Here is a 14,246-nt window from a genome sequence, read left to right on the forward strand (position 1 = left end):
ATACTGACACTTTAAAAATTTCCATGGGTAACTAATTGAACCTAGCATAAAGCAGAGACGTTACTTGCACACCAACAAAGGCCCGTCTAGTCAAGGCTATGGTTTTTCCAGTGGTCATGTATGGATGTGAGAGTTGGACTGTGAAGAAAGCTGAGCACCGAAGAATTGATGCTTTTGAACTGTGGTGTTGGAGAAGACTCTTGAGAGTCCCTTGGACTGCAAGGAGATCCAACCAGTCCATTCTGAAGGAGATCAGTCCTGGGTCTTCTTTGGAAGGACTAATACTAAAGCTGAAACTCCAATACTTTGGCTACATCATGTGACAAGTTGACTCATTGGAAAAGACTCTGATGCTGGGAGGGATTGAGGGCAGGAAGAGAAGGGGACGACAGAGGATGAGATGGCTGGATGGCATCACTGACTCGATGGACGTGAGTCTGAGTGAACTCTGGGAGTTGGTGATGGACAGGGAGGCCTGGTGTGCTGCAATTCATGGGATCGCAAAGAGTCGGACAGGACTGAGCAACTGAACTGAACTGAACTGAACTAATTGAAAATAAATAAAAACTGGGCAGACTGTGAAGAAGAAAGTTTCCGCAGTCAATTCCACACACACTAGTTAAACTCAAAATCCATGAAAATGAGATGCACATCGTTAGAGACAGGCAAATCAAAACCACAGCGAGGGAACACTCTGCACCTGTTTGAAAGGCCATCCTCAGGCTACAAAGGTAAATGGTGGAGAAGATATGGAGGAAAGAGAATACTTACGGTGCTGATGAGATGTAAAGGCTAAGGATCACTGTGGAGAGGAGTATGACTGTCTTTTTTTTTAATTTTTAGTAAGACAAACATATTGATTCCAGCCTAGGTCACAGGAGGACTTAAAACATGTCCTGCTCAGCGTTCCCTCATCGTCAGCACAAACAAGGGAAGAAGGTGCCTGAACAGCAGCTCCACCAGAAGCCCGCAGACAGCCTCGGTGAGGGACGCATCAGTCAAGCCCCTTATTCATCAGGCAGTTAACGAGGCTGCCCCCTCATAGCAAAGGGCCCCTTAACTCCAAATTCATTTTCCACAGAGACGAGAAAAGAATCAGACATAAACTATAAATGTAATCAAGTTTCTTTATTTTTAGATTTAAATATAAAAAGTAAAGGATAAAAGCAGTAAAAATTACACTTTAAGTGAATAAATTACTATATATTTTGACATTTATAAAACAGAGGAGGAGGATGGAAGCCACACAAATTACTGTAAGTGAGCAGCCCTTGACTATATGGGTACCACCCAAGTTCTCCAGTCGATTCCACCGCTAGACTCGGCTGCAGATACCATCTGGGAACCAGAGCTGCTCTCTCCTTCACACCAGGAGGAGCCTTCCTTGTCACCGGGGCACGGAGAGAACCCAAGTCTGTGCCTTCAAGCACCTCTTCTGCCAGGCTCCAAGCAGAAGGCTCAGCCTGGGTTGTGTTCTTCATCTTCTCCTGCAGGTTAATGGTGTTAAAATGAAGCAAGGGAAGTGCCTAGAATTTGGGCACCTCCCCTTTCTGCAGTTGTTTTATTTTCTTCTCCTTCTGTAAGTGAATTTTTTGAATCAAAAGAGAAAGGGCCTATTTCCATAGTTCTCCTCACTGGGATTTTGGTCTTATCCCAGGGACGGCTGAGCCTGGTGGGCTGTCGCACAGAGTCGGACACGACTGAAGCGACGCAGCAGCAGCAGCAGCAGCAGTGGGGCAGTTGTTAAGCTCTTATCACTACTGGCTGTTCCTCGTCTTCATCTTCTTGGGTGGGTTTTGGGGTTCTCTTCTTCTGAACAAAGGCAGGTGACCTGGGCTCAATGAGTGCAATTTTTTTCTTTTCAGGAACACCTACAACATCTAACAAGCTACAAGAAAGGCAAGGCTCCGCATGAAATTTAAAGTGTTTATCCTCCTATACCTTCTTTGCTTCTCATTGTTTGATTCTTTTCTGTTTCAAAATCAAAGCCAGTAGGGATGGTGGGTGGCTTCTCTGTCAGCTTCTTAGACAAAATGGACCCAACATCAATCCCAAAATCCAGTTTCTGTGCTTTAAATTTGCAGAGGCTTTGGGACTTCCCTGAGTATCCAGGGTTTAAGAATCCACCTTGTAATGCAGGGGTCAGGTTCGATGCCTGGTCTGGGAACTAAGATCCCACAGGCCTCAGAGCAACTAGCCTGCGAGCCGCCACTAGAGAGTCCGTGCATCTCAATCAAAGACTTTGTGGGATGCAATGATGATCCCGAGTGTCACAACTAAGGCCTGACAAAGACGAATAAAAAAATAAATATGTAAAAATATTGTAGAGTCCTGCTTCTACAGGATTACATTTCTTGGATTTTCCATTTGTTTCCAACACCTCCACCACATCTTGCTGCATTTTTATTCTCTTCTCGGACTTGCTTCTCAGTACTTTTTAGGTTTTTCTGTATATGGCAAAAAGAACCTGAAATGGAATAGATATGCGTTTATGCATGGCTGAATTAAGTTCCTGCACACCTGATACAAACACAGCATTGGACATCAACTCTATTCCAATATAAGATCAAAATGAAATTACAGAGAAAGTAAAAGAAAAAAGAAAGGGGCATGAAGAAATGCTGCCACCCTGTGGCCGTTTTTCATAACAACGTTAAAAGCTGTGCTGATGGTCACAATATTCAGAAGGCTTATGGGGATGAGTAAACAACTGCCCTCAAAAAATGTTCTAGGAGTGTTCATCGAAAAACAGGGCAGACATTCAAGAAGTCAGCTACAAGAGGTTTCACTCATACCCTTTAAAAAAATCACAGGAAATGTTGCCAACCTTGCTAAATATCAGAGAAATCCAAATCAAAACTACAATGAGGTATCACCTCACACCGATCAGAATGGCTACGGTCAAACATTCTACAAAGAACCAAGGCTGGAGAGGGTGTGGAGAAATGAGAACCCTCCTCCATCGATGCTGGAAAGTCAACTGGGAACAGCCACTATGGAGACAGTGTGCATGCTAAATCACTTCAGCTGTGTTTGACTCTTTTCGACCCTGTGGACTGTAGCCTGCCAGGCTCCTCTGTCCATGGGATTCTCCAGGAAAGAATACTGGAGTGGGTTGCCATGCCCTCCTCCAGGGGATCGTCCCCACCCAGGGATCAAACCCAGGTCTCCTGCACTGCAGGCGGATTCTTTACCATCTGAGCCAGCAGGGAAGCCTGAACATGCCTGTTCCAATAGATTAAGGCTTCCCCAACTGTAGTTTGAAGAGACATTGCTCTGGAAAACTCCCTGATATTCTCCATACTTCTTCAAGTAATATACCTTTCCTTCCAATGAGCTTTGGCTGAGTTGTATCTTCTGGTTCAACAACCCCTGAGAGGCAAATCCACTTTTCTGGTAACATCTCTCCATCTAGACTCCCAACCAGCACTCCTGGACACCCTTGATAATAATTCTAGTCAGTTGTCTTGCTTCCAATACATGGAAATCATGTTATTTTTCTGCAAGCAAAGCTAAGGGCAGGCCAGAAACAGTGTCCCCATGTTATTTTGTGAAGCCAGTAGGTGTCAAACTCTCTTCTGTGGATCCATCATCCTCCAATTCAATGCCTCCTTTTATGGAAAACACTGGTAGGGCTTTGAGGTTTTATTTATGGCTTATTTCTGAAGCCTTTTAATACCTACATTGTGCTTAGTCACTCAGTCATATCCAACTCTTTGCAATTCCATGAACTGTAGCCTGCCAGGATCCTCTGTCCATGGGGATTCTCCAGGCAAGAATACTGGAGTGGGTTGCCATGCCTTCCTCCAGGGAATCTTCCCAACCCAAGGATCGAACCCAGGTCTCCCATATTGCAGGAGGATTTTTTACCATCTGAGCTACCAGGGAAGCCTACACCTATGTTAAATAATCAGATTACTCATCAGTACCATTTCTACTTTAAGGTTAAAAATCCTCCAAGTTTTTCCTAATATACTTATTATTCCATGTGTTGCGTTTAAATCTTTGACTATATGTTATTTATCTTGTGCCTCATCTGAATTTAGTTAATTACACAATTTTCCCCTGAATAACGCAGTACTCATCACGTACAGTTCTTGCCAAAACTGGATTTGACAAAGTAAGGCACAGGTGGGCCTGGGAGGAAGTTCGAGAGCAGGACTTCAATCTGGTGGAGGCGAGAGTCTAGTTCAGGGAACTGGAAAGAAACACCCTGCCTGAGGACCCACCGCCAACTTCAGGCTCCACGACTAAGACTCGGCGCCTGAAAACAGAAAATTGTCAAGATGCGCCTGCGCGCTGGAGGCCTCCTGACAGACACGCGCGAGACGCAGAGCAGCCAATCCCCGAGCGGTAGGGCGGGACCTTCTGTGAACTCCGCACTCTCCCTATTGGCCGGGCTGCTTCGGTCGCAACGCCGATTGGAGGCTTGTGCCTGACAGGCCTGTATAGGCCGTCTGCTCGCCTTCTGCTTTATCCTCATCCCGGGAGGACCGGACGAGGCTCGGCTGGACGCCGCCCAGCTCCGAGCGCGCGCCCGACCAGGGTGGGCAGCGCCGCAGGACAGACGGAAGAGCGCCCTGTGAAACCCTCGTAAACTCTTAGCCTGGCGTCTTCCAATTCCAGGCTGGGAAACCCCAAATCCCGTCAACTTTGAGGAACCCGGGTCCTACCTGAAGGGAGCTCGCGTCTCGTCAGCTTAGGGACTACAAGTCCCTTCACCCACAGAAACACCGAATCCCCTAGTGCTGTGACCCCCAAATACCTAGAGGAACCCCAATTCCCCTCAGCCTGAGGAACCCTAAAAACAGCACCTGCAGAGAGACCAAATTTCCTTAACCTCAGAGACCCTGAATACTTCAGCCTGGGAACTCTTAATCCTGTCATGCTCAAGACCCCAACTGTCCTGCATGTTGGACACCTAAAGCCCCTTAATGAGAGATCCCGAATTTCCTCAGCCTCAAAGATCCCAAGTTCTCTCACCCTGTGCATTCTACATCAGCCAAAAGACTACCCCCCCACCCAGTCCCTTCCTTCTGAGGAACCCCAGTTCCTTCAGCCGGTGTGACCCAGATCTCCTGAAGCCAAGCAACTTGTCCCTTAGATGTAGAACCCATGTTGTGCCCAGATTTTCCCAGAGTACCCAGGCAGAGATCCCCAAAACGCTTTTTGGAGAAATATTCCTTCTCCGGCACTGGAACAGAGCCCTGATTTCAGCCTGACCCCAGTCCAGCAGTTAGGGGCTTCCAGGTCTCCTCAGGACTCCCTCCGTCACCCACAGACACGACACTCCCAATGCCTTTCCTCAGAGGGGCTACATTGCAGGGGAATCAAAGAAACCAAATCTAGTTCACATTAGGCTGATATGCCATAGCTGATTAGGATCCCTCCATCCCACCAATACCCCCACCCCAACTTTCCCCACACCTTCCTGCCCTGGACACTCCACCCAAGGAAGACAGACTTGGCTCTGGACAGTGGTCTAGGCTATCTCAGCATCTTCTTCCACAGGTAATCTTGGCCTTGAGGCAGTGAGCCCAACAGGTCCCCAGAGGAGAGCACTGCAGGGGATCCTGGGAGAACAGAGTGGAAGCCCATGGTGAGAGGCAGAGTGGCAAAGCTGGACTCTAAGCCAGCTCTATAGGAAGGAAATGGAGGTGGTCCCTGAAGGACCACAGACTGCTTGCCTGTGCCACTGAGTAAACTCTGTGAACATACACAGGATGGGAGTGCCTGGTCCTATCTGAGACGGTAGGATGGAGTAGGGTGGAACAGGACACTAGCATCGTCAATTGCTCTGTGTCCAGGGAGAGTTAGGAGGCTCAGTGATGGCTCAGTTAAGCAGGACACAGTCGGGAAGGAAATTATTCATCCCTGTCTCACAGAGACCATCCACTAGCTTCAGGCTACTCCCTGCACCCAAAGTGGAGGAAAAGGCCCAGCTCTAAAGTCTGACTTATATTAGTAAGTCACTGATGAACTCTATTATTTTTCTTAGGCCAAAGATGCTTTCAAAGACATTTCCATATACTTCTCCAAGGAAGAATGGGCAGAGATGAGATAATGGGGGGAAAGTCTGATTAGGAATGTGAAAAGGAACTACGAAGCTCTGATTACTGTAGGTAACAGGAAGTGCTGCGTGCCTGTGAGCCTAGGAAACCTGAAACAGGTCTTCAGCCTCAGTGTTAACTTGGCCCTCTCTTAGGTGGCTTCATCTGCTCACAGTTCCCTTTCGTGTGGAGACTACGGAGGAAATTTTTATTTCTTGCTGGGTATGCAGCTTTCTACTCCTGGGTGCCTGCCAGCGAGGGGCTCCCAAGACACCTCAAGCTGGGGTTAATGATGGGTGAGCTGGATGCCAGGGAACCCAAGACCCTGCAGCAGGTCAGTGCAGTATGGACAAGGGCTGGCCTCACTGAATGGTTAGGCCCTATCCATTCAAGACACCCTCTCTGGGCTCCATGTAGAGGTTCTGCTGCCCCCAGTGACCACCTGGGTCTCAGGAGGTAGAAGAAAGACTAGGTTGTCTCTCCCACCTCCTGCCCAGAGACTGACAAAGGCCAGTTCCCAAAAGTTGGTGCAGGGTGAGCAGAGCAAGTGCTTGGATCTCACAGGGTCCCTGTGAAGAGGGACTTACTCCTGATCAGATCCTTCTTGGCTGATTCTCTTTCTGTGTTGTCTTCATATCAAATCTCACAAGGACAAGGCAGTCCAGGTGTTCACAACATCACTGGCCCAGGTACCGACGAGACGCTCCTTATGGTGTGTTTATTATGGGCAGGGAGATAGGGTGGCTGGTGTGACACTCCCCTGGACAAGAGAAGAGACCTCATAGGTTGTGTCTCTTCTACCTCCTGAGATCCAGGTGAGCACTGGGGGCAGCAGCACCTGGGGTCTGGAGAAGGTGTCCTGAATGGACAGGGCTTAACTGTCCAGTGTGGCTTCAGGGGGTACTGGCAAAAGGGTACTAACCCCTTTTCTAAAAATTTCAGACAACCATTGAGTTCTTTTTGGTTTTTGGCTTCAGGTCTTTTTGATATGGTCCATTTTTAGAGTCCTTACTGAATTTGTTACATATTGCTTCCATTTTATGTTTTGATTTTTTGACTACAAGGCATGTGGGATTATTACCAAGTCCAAGCTCGCTTTGCTTGCCGCACAACAGGTCAATAAATCAGAGGTGAGGTGCTGAGGCATGGAATATGACTTTACTTAGAAAGCCAGCAGACCAAGAAGATAGCAGACTAATATCTTAAAGAAACCACCTTGTTGGGGTCTGGATGCCAGTGTCTTTTATAGGACACAGAACTGGGGAGGCAAGGAAATAAAGTAAAAAGGCCATTAATCTGGCAAATATCTCCTGGAATGGCCAGCCTCGGGAGGAGATGTGTCATTTTCTTCCTTCCTGTTCCCATCCACAGGTGGACAGGTCCTGAACAAAAGCAGAGGGCAGGGTTTCCTGAGGTAGGCCATTACGTATGGACAGTATCCTTGTAGTAAACAAACCAACAGGAAGCAAAGCTTAAAGTAAAAGATTTAATTTTTTAAAAACAATTTTAGGACTTAAAAAATTTTTTTTTAATTAAAAAAAAAAATTTAAAACATGGAGTCAGATTTCGTTCTTCCCTGTAACAATTCCCCACTGTCTGTGTCCATTCCACAATCTTATAGAAAAAGGGGTGATGATTGTTCTAATTACTCCATCAGTTACATCTTTGGGGGAGTGTCCACCATTGGTGCCAGTGTTCCGAATGTTGAGATTTGTCTTCTGTTGTTCTTTGGAAAGTGTCTACGTCATATGTGTAGACATAAAAATATTTATAACCTAGGTGTTGAGAGTTAAGTTTTATTCAGTGAGAATCTTTTAGGACTTCAAAACTGGAGGCAGCATCTAAAGGTAAGGAATTTAGCACTTCTCTATGTATGGGAAGATGCAAGAGTCATCTCACTGAAATTATTCCTTTTGATACACACTTCACCATCTGGGGCCAGTATCCTGTCTTCTTCCTGAGTTTCCTCAGTGCTCACGGTGGAGACTGGCTGCAGTCTGACAGCTGCTAGAGAGCAGGTATTCTTCTCCTTCCCAAGTTTCCTCAGGTCTCACTGTGGGGAGTGGCTGCAGTCTGATGGCTGCTAGAAAGTAGGAGAGGGAACCTGGGTCCCCATTGTGATCATCTGAGCAGAGAGAGCAAGCATGTCCTGTGACTCCAGACAATCTTCCAACATTCAGGGTTCAGCATTCAGCCTGCAGGATCCAGAGCTACCAGCTCAGCCACCATGCTCTGCACTTGGTTGCTATGTAGCCCTAAAACCTACACTGGAGGAGGCCTTCTACATGTGGCACCTGTCAAGAAAACTCTTGGTCACACACTCCAAGCCCGACCGAGGCCCAGCTTTGCTGAGAGGGCCTCACTGGGGACCCAGGTTCCCCTCCTTCTCTCCCACATTCCATACCTGAGTGGGGCGAAGAAAGGGGCTGGGGGTGCAGTGCAAGTAGGGCAGAAGTTCTCCCATCGCCCTTTCTGGTCCACCCCTGGGAACGCGGTCTTGTGTCACGTCCAGTGACAGGGGACATGTGTCCCCAGCTCAAACACTCTCTCTAGGGGATGTGAGCCATGAGCACTAACAAAGGAAACCCTGAGTGACCTGCTTAGGCTGTAAGACTAATTCTTGGGATGTGAGATGAAGTCAGAAAGCAGCTTCTCACTGGGACTGACGTTCTCCAGACTTAGCTTGTGGGCAGCAAGAGTGGGATAAGGGGCCCCCAGTTGGGGCAGCCACACAGTGCCTCTTGACAGCCCCATGGAGACTGTGTGGCCAGAGTAACCACGAGCCTGCATTCACACAACAGATGGCCTCTGAGAGGTCCATGACAGACCAGAGTGACCACAAGCCCACATTCACCTATCAGACAGCCTCTGAGAGATCTGTGACAGACCATAATGACCACGAGCCAGCATTCACCCAGTGGACGGCCTCTGAGAGGTCTGAGTGACCACGAGCCCGCACTCACCCAGTGGACGGCCTCTGAGAGGTCTGTGACAGACCAGAGTCACCACGAGCCTGCATTCACCCAGCGGACGGCCTCTGAGAGGTCTGAGTGACCACGAGCCCGCATTCACCCAGCGGACGGCCTCTGAGAGGTCTGGGACAGACCATGATGACCACAAGCCCGCATTCACCCAGTGGACGGCCTCTGAGAGGTCTGTGACAGACCAGGGTCACCACGAGCCCGCATTCACCCAGCGGACGGCCTCTGAGAGGTCTGGCAAGCCCACATGCACCCAACAGATGACCTCTGAGAGGTCTTGGACAGGCCAGAGCGATGAGCATTCATTTGACAACCTCTGAGAGGTCTGTGACAGACCAGAATGACCAAGAGCCTGCATTCGCCCAGTGGACGGCCTCTGAGAGGTCTGGCGAACCCGCATTCACCCAGCAGATGGCCTCTGAGAGATCTGTGACAGGAAGCCCACCGTTAGACAATGGAAGGTCTTAGTGACACATGGCAACACCACCAGGGAAAATATGAAGACTCTGGGAAACTAAAGTATGAATATCAAAGAAAATCTTACTGCACTGAAGGTTCCTCTTGAGATGAGCAGTGGCAGCTCCAGGACTGCAAAGGCTTTTGTAGTTTCAAGCAGTAGAGACCCTGGTCCAGAGTGCTGGGACTGGGGGGGAGCGGGGGAGGCAGCATCTCACAGCAAGGGGCCCCTTCTGGGATTGTGGGCCTGCCACTATCCACTGTCTGGGGTCACCCACAGACCAGGGTCGTCCACTGGCAGCCCCGCCCCTGCTGTGTCCCTCCTGCTCACAGGCCCTCCTCCCCGCGGCTGCCCCCATCCCTGCTCAGCTGCTGGTTGTCCTTTCATGCTCCCAACTCCTGCCCCTGAAAACAGGAATGACTGGCCATTCCAGGGCCAACCTCTCCCTGCAGGGGTGCTGTCCCGCTCTCAAACTCACGCCCCTCCTCCAACCGCGGTGTCTCAGGAAGCTTCTGTTGGTACCATGTTCACAAACCCGGAGTCTCTGACCAACACCTAGGACTGAAAAGTACCAGGTGTTTCACAGGAAAGGAAGCTGGGAGAGGGTGTTCTCCTTCCTCTCAGACCTGCAACCACCAATGCTGCCTCTTCTGCCTCCATGCTGCTCAGCGGGCAGATGAGCTGTGTTCTGATCATGCACGTGAGGCCTTGTGCTGCTCAGTAGGCAGACGAGCTGTGTTCTGATCACACACATGAGGCCAAGACCATCTCAGGCCCCATCAGTGGACCAGCTGCATCCTCTGCCCCCACGCTGCTCAGCAGGCAGACGAGCTGTGTTCTGATCACCCACGTGAGGCCAAGGCCGTCTCAGGCCGTCAGTGAACCAAACAGAAGAGGCTCAGTTCTAACAACCAGGACACATGCCCCTAACCCGTCAGGCCAGCCCCAACCAAGCACTTCCCTCTGGTTTGTATGCTCGGCCCAGCTCCAGCCCCATGGCCAGTGTCCAGATAAGACTCCCCTAACAAGGGCGGGGAGAAGGGAGCAGTGCATGATGGAAAGGTGGGAGTGTGGAGCATCACCCTCCCCTTCAGCACTTAACAGTTTCCCAGTCCCTGAAGTTAATCACATCAAGGGGAAACTGTTCCCCGATAGTGAAAGGATGCCCTAAAAATTTTTGGAAGAGTAAGCAAACCATGTGGAAACTATTAAAATACTGTGGTGAAGTATTTGAACTGGAACTTGTATCATTTGATATCATTTTATCATCTCCATCATGAGCAGACTAAAAAGGGATACGTTTGATTTTAGATTTTATGCTAGTTTGCTTTGTCACACTGGCTGAGACTACCAACTCCCCTCCCCTTTGTCCCCAGAGGAACCTCTGTGATGTGAGTCTCAGCGTTGGACATGGGTGGCAGTCATGAAGCCGACAACACAGACAACTCGGCCGTCGCCAACACCATCAGCCGAGACCTCTCAGTGCCATGTCACATCAGCTAGCACGTGGAGACCACCAGCATACCCACTGCCGGATGGACCCACAAGTCAGGGGGTCAGCAGGGGGCCACCCAGTGAAGCCACCGAATCAACACTTGTCCCACCTGGTGAGGGACAGACACAGCAGCCAATGAGAACAGGCAAGAGCAATGAAGACATAAACGAAAGGCACGACACTGTAAAAACCCCCAAAAGACAGCACAGGCAAAACATTCTCTGACATAAATCACACCAATGGTTTCTTCAGTCAGTCTCCCAAGGCAACAGAAATAAAAACAAAAATAAACAAAGGGGGCCTAACCAAACTTACAAGCTTTGGCACAGCAGAGGAAACCATAAATAAGATGAAAAAGACAACCTACAGAATGGGACAAAATATTTCCAAATAATGTGACCAACAAGGACTTAATTTCCAAAACATACAAACAGCTCATACAGCTCAAAAAAAAAAAAACAAACAAACAACCCAATTGAAAAAAGGGCAGAAGAACTAAACAGACATATCTCCAAACAAGAAATACACAGGCACCAACAGCATCGACCCTCTGGCTTTTGGCCCGACTGCAAAGTCCAGCTGAGGCCAGTGCACATTCCATGACCTGTGCTTTAGGGTGGCCCTTGTGTCACTGGTAAGCAGCAGTGTCACGATGCAGCCCAGCGGGACTCAGCCTGGTGGACTGCTAGAATCGGCGGGGACACCCTAACCCATCAGTGCTCCCAGTCCTGGACGAGGCAGTGACCTGGACGGGCAGACGAGCGCAGAGAGCAGAGTCCACGGCACGGACAAGGTCCAGCCGTCCCCAGGCAGGGAAGGGGCTTCCCTGGCTTAAGCATAAGGAAGCTCCAGGCGCAGGTGGTGGGAGCAGACTCAGAGCCATTTAAGACACACAGGTGAGCGAAGGCCAGAGGGAGTTTACCATAAAAGACAGTGTCTGGGGGAACAGATAGGCTTGGGTGGAACTGAGCCCTGTGGGGGCTGGGAGGCTGGGCTTAGAAACCCTGTATGCCTCTCTCTGCCTCCTAATCTACTTAACCCCCACTCTGAAGCCTGACGCTGTCTGTCCTGTGCATCTGCACACAGACTGTCCATTCATTCAAAGGATATTTGTTTAGCACCTGCCTCTGGCCAGGTCATGTTCCAGGCACAGGAACAGCTGTCAGGAGACAGATAATAACCCCAGTCCTTGGGGAGCAGAAATTGTACCAGGGGCCAAACGCACCCTTCCTGTGGCCACTGGCCCTGACCTCACCATCCCCAGCCCATCGGCCGGCCCTCCTGAAACTCCAGCCCGCAGCCGCGGTTCTATCTGAGCATCTCCTGTCCTCCAAGAAGGCGACTCTCTGAACTCACTGCCCGTCAGCGTCTGGCACACCATGCCCTGTGTCCTTCTCAGCATGCACCGCCATCTGAAATGGCCTCCCCAACACCTGCATCACCTCACTGTACCTGGCAATGTTATGTCCTTGGTGAAGGAAGGTCCCAGCTGCCTTCACATCCTTTCTGTTGAGTTCCCACCACAAATTCCTGTCAGGACTCTAGACAGGTGTGAAGCAGGGGCTCAGAGGAGCCTGAGAGGCTGCACCCACCTGGGCCACTCCAGTGGTCACGGTAGGACAGGGACCTCCCAGAACCGGCTCGGACCCGGACAGCAAGCAGACCAGCTTCCTTCTCCCTGGGACCACAATGGGGAGAGTTTGTTGTCACTGTTCAGGGTCATGACTGCCCGGGAAGGACTGTCAGTTCCAAGGTACTGAGCACCCTATGTGTTGTTACATGTGCTACCTGCATGATCTCAACTTCCTCAGGCAGAATGCTTCAGGCTACATGCTTGGAACAATCAAAAGGAGTGGTTTAAGGTCACTCAAGAAAACACAGTTCAGTTCAGTTCAGTTCAGTCGCTCAGTCGTGTCTGACTCTTTGCGACCCCATGAATCGCAGCACGCCAGGCCTCCCTGCCCATCACCAACTCCAGGAGTTCACTCAGATTCGCGTCCATCGAAACAGTGATGCCATCCAGCCATCTCATCCTCTGTCCTCCCCTTCTTCTCCTGCCCCCAATCTCTCCCAGCATCAAAGTCTTTTCCAATGAGTCGACTCTTCGCATGAGGTGGCCAAAGTACTGGAGCTTCAGCTTTAGCATCATTCCTTCCAAAGAAATCCCAGGGTTGATCTCCTTCAGAATGGACTGGTTGGATCTCCTTGCAGTCCAAGGGACTCTCAAGAGTCTTCTCCAACATCACAGTTCAAAAGCATCAATTCTTCAGCGCTCAGCCTTCTTCACAGTCCAACTCTCACATCCATATACAGTCCAGACACAAAAGGCCCCATGCACCTCCCAGGAGGCCCAGAGGCAACACCAGGAGGCCCAGAGGCAACATCAGAAAGGGAGTTGCCTGTCTCCTCCTTGTGATTTCATGTCTTCCTTAGCACAAGTTGTGCCTCCTGGTGCTGGGGAGCTGCTGCACCTCCAGCATCACATCACACAGTCAGAAGGGAGTGGGAGGAGAAGGGCAGGCCCACCAGCAGAGCAGCACTTTGCTCCCAGGAGCCTTAAGGTACTGTGTGGCAGCTACCGCTTAGGGGTCACATGGTGAACGTGACATGGCTGGGCCTGGCACTATTAGGCTGGACCCCTTGCCTGCTCTTAGTCAGCCTGCTGCCCTCTCAGGTTCCAGGTGAAGCCTGCAGGCTGGGCAGGGGCCCTGGTGGGGCCACAGAAGCAGCTGTGGCAATGCCCTGCCCTGCCCGGCGCTCTCCCAGGACTAGGTTCTCTCTTGGGCAGAGAAGGCATCAGGGCTCTAAACAGAGGGGGTGACAGGGCAGCCAAAAAAAGTTTGATTGTTGTTTTTGTTAGCTTGCTTCTGACATTTGAGACTGTAAGTGTACAAGGAAAGGTTACAGAGTGAAAATGACCAGCCCATTGACACTGTTCATCCCTGACGTGGTCCTGGCATCACTCGCCTATGTCCCACACCAGAAAGTTTTCCAGCACACAGCCCCTTTGCACGTCAGCTTTGTCCTCTGCGACACGGAGACTCTGACAGCTGCACCCTGAGCCTATGACAGTGAAGAGGTGAATGAACCCTTGTAATGGAGTAAAAGCTGCTGCAGATTCAAACATGAGGCTAAAGCTGCCTCTCCCCCTAGTCACCAGCCACTTCTCACCGCTCACCTCACACACCAGCACTCTGCACTGGGCTCACTCTCTGTACTGGGCTGTACTGGGCATACTCTCTGTACTGGGCTCATTCTCTGTA

The 14,246-nt window shown here is 50.1% G+C and overlaps 1 protein-coding gene across 1 annotated transcript in view; it reads right to left on the reverse strand.

Moving 5' to 3' along the window:
- Window positions 1-1,113: 1,113 nt before the first annotated feature.
- GAS8 (growth arrest specific 8) overlaps window positions 1,114-14,246 on the reverse strand; it is a 32,774-nt gene continuing 19,641 nt past the window's right edge. The window contains exon 12 of the mRNA XM_040253617.1: window positions 1,114-2,467. The gene's annotated coding sequence lies outside the window, so the exon portion shown is untranslated. The remainder of the gene's footprint in view (window positions 2,468-14,246) is intronic.

The sequence above is a fragment of the Oryx dammah genome, unplaced genomic scaffold, assembly GCF_014754425.2.
Source record: "Oryx dammah isolate SB20612 unplaced genomic scaffold, SCBI_Odam_1.1 HiC_scaffold_13, whole genome shotgun sequence".
Taxonomy (NCBI): Eukaryota; Metazoa; Chordata; class Mammalia; order Artiodactyla; family Bovidae; genus Oryx; species Oryx dammah.